We start from the raw sequence: 7,074 nt of genomic DNA, 5'->3' as shown, positions 1-7,074 counted from the left end.
CCAGGCCATTCTATGATTCTATGAAATTTATTCTGCATAGCCAAGACAAGGCGAGTGACTATTACCTTCCATAATGTTGTAGATATCTGTGTTATTTATAATGGCTTGAGAGAAACTCAAAGAACTGGAAATTCTTGTCAGCATAAGTTCTTTTGGGGCATTATTGTTGTGTAAATAACTTTCTATGTAATGGTTGGCAAGCAGAAAATTGAAGAATTTACTTTTCGCATACAAAAAGCCCCCAATCTAGTTTCCCTAAAAACATTAATGAACTCCTTGAAAGTGCACAAGGGAATGGTTCTTAGTTGTGCAAATACCAGCCCTTGTATTTACATATTCAGTGATGGAACTGTGAACTAAAGACAACAAGGAATCACCTCCTTAATTGTAGGTACTACAAGGTCAGTTTGCATCCTGAATTTGGAGAAAAAGCTAAGAGTGAACTGCCATAAAAACTTTCTGTTTAGTGAGAACAACTTTTCAGTCAGTGCACTCAAAGAACATTGTATTGCTATAGTAAGCGTTGTTTAATTCTCTGCTTTCTTTTGTGTTACCTGAAAAAAAAAAGGGCAAAAAATCTTCCTCTAATTTAAATTTCATAATAGTTAAATAATAAACATGAGTAGTGGGCAAATGAATATCTGTTTAATACATATAGTTTTCTTCATGTAGTTAATTAAATATTTGTATGTTGCTTATATAGTTTTATAGAGTCGGTAGGTCTTCCAGCCAATTTAACAACTACTCATGTTTGCTGTTCTGAAAGTTGCACAACTTTGTACACAATATACATTAAATGCGTACACATGTATTTTCATTAAAATGTCTCAATGTATGTAGTTACTTGTCTCAGGAAATACTTCTGGAGCACTTGGTTGTTTTATCTGCGGTGGTCAAAGCCCGTAATATGTTTAATGTACTTTTCCTTGTTTGTAATCTTACGAGTGACTGTTAGATTTTCAGTTTTAAAATATGGCAAAATATGAGCCACAATTTTTAATGGAAGTCCTCAGCTTTAAAACATGCTCTAAGTTCTCACACTGTGTAGGAATTGATAACTTTGTGTTCTGAATTTTTTAAAATAAATGTGAATTCTTTTATGTATATATTTTTTTAAAAATTCCTCTTTAAATATACTTGTTAGATAAACACGTCTGTTGCTGTGAACATACCACCCAGTCCTAGGGTATATTTGTGAAAGAATACATGTATACAAGTGATTTTTATTTTAGTATTTACTTTGACACTTGACTTGGTGACCTAAATTGTGTTCACTGAATGCAAGTTTTGATGTTGTGTGCAGACTTTGTATTACAAGACATGCTGTATATAACTAATGCTAGGTAGGAAGCTAGTTTAAAGTATTGTTATTACTGTATCTCAATACATCTTACAGCGTAGAGATCCTCGTGTTGCTACCAGCTCTGTACTGGATACAGGGATACTGAAAACTGTTGTAGAGACTTTCATAATGTGCTGGCATTTGGGATTTCAGTGGCTGTCTGAAACTAGATGGCTGGTGTGGGTGATAGTGTGTTACTGTGACTTGCTTTGGGCAAGCCGCACCGTGCTTAGTTGTCATTTCCTGCAGATGCCTACTGTGATTCCTAAGATGTGTACCATTTCCCTTAGTGCATCTTTGCCTTTCAGATACTCTTGTGTTCAGGCACTGTGGGGAAATCTAGTTGGTACTATAGATGGTTTCTCAAAATAGAGAAACTTTGGAGTTTTTCTAGATTTTTTGAGCATGTTATGGAGACAGCAAAAAATTGTGAGGATTCTGATGTTTTGTTTGAAGAGCTAAGCCAAGACTGCTGTGATACTTGTCAGACTTTATGAGCTGTCATTCTAAATGGCAACACAATGACTATAATATTAGTAAGATTAATACATCTGGGATTTGTCTTTGTTGAAAAGTTAGTTCCCAAATGCAGACTGGAGAATTAGTACTATTAATAATGGTAGAGCTCAGATATTCCTGGATGTGAAGCCCATCAGACCTAATGAAACAGCTGCTGAAGCAGCAAGAGGTGTTGCTGGTTTTGAATTGTTTTTGGCAAGTGGTGAGAATGCAGTAGGAGATAGTCCTGGAAAATAACTGTGGATTGCAGCTGTTGATCACAAGGGGGTTCAGTTTAAATTAGATTTAAAATAGGTGAAAACAAGCGTGTAAGTGAAGGATCTTAATTTCAAAAGAACAGGTGTTAATACGTTTTGGTGTTAGTTACAGCATAGTAGACCAGAATGTAGTTGCTTAACTGTCAAGATGTTGTCAACTGAGCCCACTGCTTTTGCTGTGTGGAGACTTCCCATGCAGTCCTTTTGCCAGATTTGGCCGCTGGATTTAAGAAGAGTTGGAGGAAAGTTAAAAGAATGTAGAAGTAGAAGGAGAGCTACATTTGCTCTCAGCTACTATTTTGGCTAACAAATCTTCATGGTGAATAAAACTTTTGCCTTTTATTTTAAGAGTTCTTTCTCTCTCCCTCCTCCTTGTGTAACAACACAGAGTTCCTCTTAACTTAGAGATGGTCAAAACACCTTTTTCTTCTCCTGTTCTCAGTTATGCAGTGTATTTAACCAGAATTTGTTAGAGTTCCTGGTAGTGAAGCTTTTTCAGGGGCTTATGGTGTTGTCCCTCAGCCACCCTGGTCTTTTGAAGCTGCAATTCAGCATAGACACTTTAGTTGGCTAGCATATGTCATGTATTATTTTCCTTCTAAATTGGAGCATTATTAAGATGAAAGCATAAAATAGTATCTTAATTTCTTTGCTCTTGGTGTTCCCCTAGATATTAAGAATGTATTTTCAGTGCCTATTGAATGAATTTCTTTTTTACTTAGAAGCATTGCATCTTTTTCTTGTTGGTGTAATGTCTAAAAAAGTGAAATTTCCAAGATTGATGCTCATGAATTTTACACTTCTTTTTCTAACAATAAATAATATATCTTGCCTTAATAAAGATTCAGAACTTTGTGAAGGCATATGTTTGGTTTTCTTCTGTTTACAAAGGCTTCTTGGTTGTTAAGAATTTTTCAACCAAGTTTCAAACAAACCACAAATTGGACCATCTATCATATGGTCTCGCATAACCTGTGTTATGAAACATTGTTAGCACACTTAAATTCCAGTGTATGCAATCTTAGTTCGTGTATGGATCTGTATGACGGTTTTAGACTAAGTTTTATCTGCACGGCGACCTTCCGAGTTTGCTCACAATTCTCATATAGTGTGACAGAATGGTGTCAGGGTGGAGGCTGGAGTTGTGGAATTCTGGTATGAAGTGTATGGTCAGGTGGGACTGACTGCATGGGAACTGACTTGGAACAGGCCGGCCTCCTGAATACTGGAGGACAGTATTCTGCAGCCACATAACGGAGCAGCAGGCCAGGTGTTTGAAAAACACAACTGTTAGAGTTGCCTACCTATCTGGCAGGCTAGCCAAGTACAGAGTTAAGAGTCTTGATTTGTCATCCTGTCTTATTAGGTGATCACAATAAGACAGAGATCGAACAAGTACTGCTGAGGGTCACATGTGGAGCGTTTCACTGGGTGTTTTATGTGTGAGATTCTCAGTTTCTGAGTCAATGTGAAGATGGAAAACACACAAACATTGTTTTGAAGGATTCAGCTGCAGGGATCAGTTCTGACAATGATTGGATTTAACTGTTGAACTGGAACATGGTGCCCTCGAGGCCAAGGAAGAAAGCCCTGAAGAGATTGCTGATGACACTGGTGAAACACTCAGATACAAAAATCAAGTTTGAGGCAGCTTGTTGGTGGATGCTAATAGTTTGAGCAGGGCCTTGAAACAGGTTGTTGAGTTTGACATTTCCGGGAACTAGTTAGGTTAACTCTTGGGGTAGGGGTTTTGTAAGTGAACATCTATGAGATGAGTAAATGAGTTAGACATTACTTGGGGTAGCTGCAGCAGCACCTTCGTTAGGTTCTGAGCAGGAGTTTCATTCCAGAGTGTGGCACCAGTCTCCACTGTGTGCACCAGCAGCAGGAAAGTCGAGCATAAGCACTTTGGCCCTGCTGAGAAACAGTCTTCTCTGTGATTGAAGTTCTGCCTACTATTTGGATTCATAAATGGATCAGATTTTCAAGTAACTGTAACAGGCATAGATTCATGGTATAAGACTAAATGGATTGTCTGATAAAAATTGTAGCTTTTTGAAAAGGTTGCAGCTTTTGATTGGCACCACAGCTTCATGGGTTGTCTCGTGTAAAGAAGTTAGATGTACAACTGGGTAAACCACGGATGAGTGCAACTACCCATGTGCTGCTTGTATTAGGGAGGAATGTTATTGGAAGCCTGAGAGGTATTTGGATTTTTTAAGTTCAAAATCTTAGAATAATAGGTAGCTTTTAAATTTTTTTCCCCTGCTTCCTTCAATATTTTTAGTTACTTTTATTGTTTTACCCAAGCATGGACCCCTGTTCTGAAAATTTTCTAGTTGGAGTAGCATTGCCACCATGGAATTCCTTAGTCCTTTCAAATCAGGGCAAGAGTCATGTTGAATTAGGGGCAAAGAGAGACAGTATGCAATGATTCAGGGTTAGGGTGGCACAAACTGGAGTATGGAGTAGTGTGAAGTCCTTATTACAGTACAGATTTTGTCTCATGATTATCTAGGAAGTTGTTGTTGATAAGATGGCAAATAGGGAGAGGGGGTTCAAGAAAATGAGCAGGAAGAACATGTCTGTCTTGCTTCATAATGGAAGGTGTTCAAGCTAACAGAATCGGTGCAGGTTCCATGTTGTCAGTCCCCTGCTAATAGTTCTGCCAAAAAGACAGTTCCAAGAAAGATCAGGTGGAGAGCTCTGGTAAGAACGGTACCTGCTTATCCTTCAACCGAATACAAAGCTAAGCAATTGGTAGTTGGACTGTGTGGTTGATGCTGTCTTCACTGTTTTTCAGGCACTGGCTTAGTATGTATTTGGCAAATGTACTGTGTCCTGGTATAGGGACCCAAAATATCTGAATAAACCACATGTTTTACACCGATACGTAAAATATGTTGACAAATGCTAAGGGAGCATGTGGTGTACTCTAAATTTTCATTTGGAGACCATTGTAATCTAAAAGTCTAGGTGCTTTTTTATTCAAATTTTTCACTTTTGCAAGAAGCAGATTCAGAAGATACCAGAAATCTCCCCCAAACCCTAGTTAAAGAGCTTGCACTACACTGTAAGCCCATTCAGGGGTTGTTGATAGTAAAGTCTACACGCCAGACTAGACTTCCTTTTGTTAGTATTTTTTTCACAAATATCTGAAGACAAGCCTGAAACTATTATCACTGAATAAAAACATGTGCTGTTATTTGAATAAGTATTTTGAATGGACAAAAATAGTAGCCATCTTCATAAAATTTTCTCGGGGACCTGAATGAAACAAAATTACTTATTGAAGTTCTGTCACAGGAACAGAATGTGTAATATGTGAATTTGATTGTCAAAGGGATATTATCTTTTGATTTCTAACTAAAGGGATCCTTAAAGGAACCAAGTTTTCAGAAAGCAGTGAAATAATTTGCCCTTCAAAAAGTTGCCAGCTTTCCCATGTCTCTGGTTACCCATGTATCTTCCTGTATTTCAGTACTTTGTGTATCCTGTAGTTCTGGCTATTCAGCAGGTGTTTGTGTGTGTATGTTTTGTTGTTTTGGGGGTTTGTGGTGGTGGTGGTGGTTTTGGGGTTTCTCTGGGAATGAGGAGCTTGTTTTGGCTTTGTTGGGTTTTGGTTTTTTGCTTTTAAATTAAGCCTCTCAGAATAGAGGTGTGATCCAAGCTGAAAAGAGGGAGTGGCTGTAAATTGCCACTGGGTTTCATTGCATTTCAATTTCTTGAATATTTTGGATCATGTGTGCTCTGGGCACCAGTTCAAGATGCCATGCTAACAGTGTGGAGCACCTTTCAGTGTATGTGCAGAAGGCAGTTTTCCTCATTACTCCATTCTTACCAAAGCTTCAGCATAATATTTAGGTTTTTCCTCAGACGTCTTTGAAACTTTTATATCCCAAATACATTGCTTGTTTCATTAAGAGTTTTGTTCTTGTCCTTCATTTAGTTGCTGTAGTTCTTTTTTTGTACATGCATCTTTCTCTTTCAGGTCCTAATTGTTGAGTTGGTATTGAAATTAGAAGATTGGAAGATTGAGATTTGTATTGTTGATGTGTGATGTCTGTGACTTTGCTGAATTAAGGAAGCATTCTGAATTCCTAAAAACCTTTTTCTGTGATTGAAGTATGCATTTCTAATTTATAGCTACAGATCTAAATTTTTTTTGAATCATGAGATTAGCATTTTGTAACTGATTATAATTTATGAGCTTTTGCACAACTTTTTTCAGTAATAGAAAGGCTCCACTTACTGTTTTTAAATTTCTTGTATCCTTAGAGCAAGACCTGTCTTTATGATAATTATTCTGCTGTTTGCATAGTGGCTGTATACCAGACTGGTAAGATTAGAATTTAAGACTAGTAAAGCTCATTTACAAGCTAATTTACAAAGCTCCTTCTCTACACTAAAGTTCCAGGTCATGCATTCTCCCTGCAGGAAACAAAAGGAGGGTTTGGAGGATTGAGGTCTGTACAGCTCTCTGTAAACAGTTGGTACTTGGGTAGCGTAAAGGAATCATGCTAAAGCAGTCTATTAAGGTCTGGTTATTATGGTTGAAATTTACCCATACAGTGCTGTTAAACTTGATAGATACAGAAATAGTGAAACATCCTCCCCCTAGACTAGCAGTATCTTAAAAGGAGTAAGTGTATGTGTTAGAGGTGAGGAAGGTCTTTCTGTTTGTCACATGGTGGTTAGTTGTGTGGTTTTGTTTGGTTTTTTTTGTTTGGGGGTGGTGTGGGTGTTGGTGATTTTTTTTTTTTTTTTTTGTAACTGATGCTTTAGGGTTGTTGTTGGGCTTTTAAAAATTTTGTTTTGTTGTTTGTGGTTTTTTTCCTCAGAAAACTTGATTAGTTTGGGGTGAGATAGGAAAGACGGAGTGTTCTTTGAAGAAGTGGAACTTTGGTAAATTGAGTAACAACAAAAAGAGCTGAGAATTTAAGAAAATGAAGTTGG

The sequence above is a fragment of the Pterocles gutturalis genome, unplaced genomic scaffold, assembly GCF_000699245.1.
Source record: "Pterocles gutturalis isolate BGI_N339 unplaced genomic scaffold, ASM69924v1 scaffold46881, whole genome shotgun sequence".
In the NCBI taxonomy this organism is placed as follows: Eukaryota; Metazoa; Chordata; class Aves; order Pterocliformes; family Pteroclidae; genus Pterocles; species Pterocles gutturalis.
Note: the sequence above shows the minus strand (reverse complement) of the source record.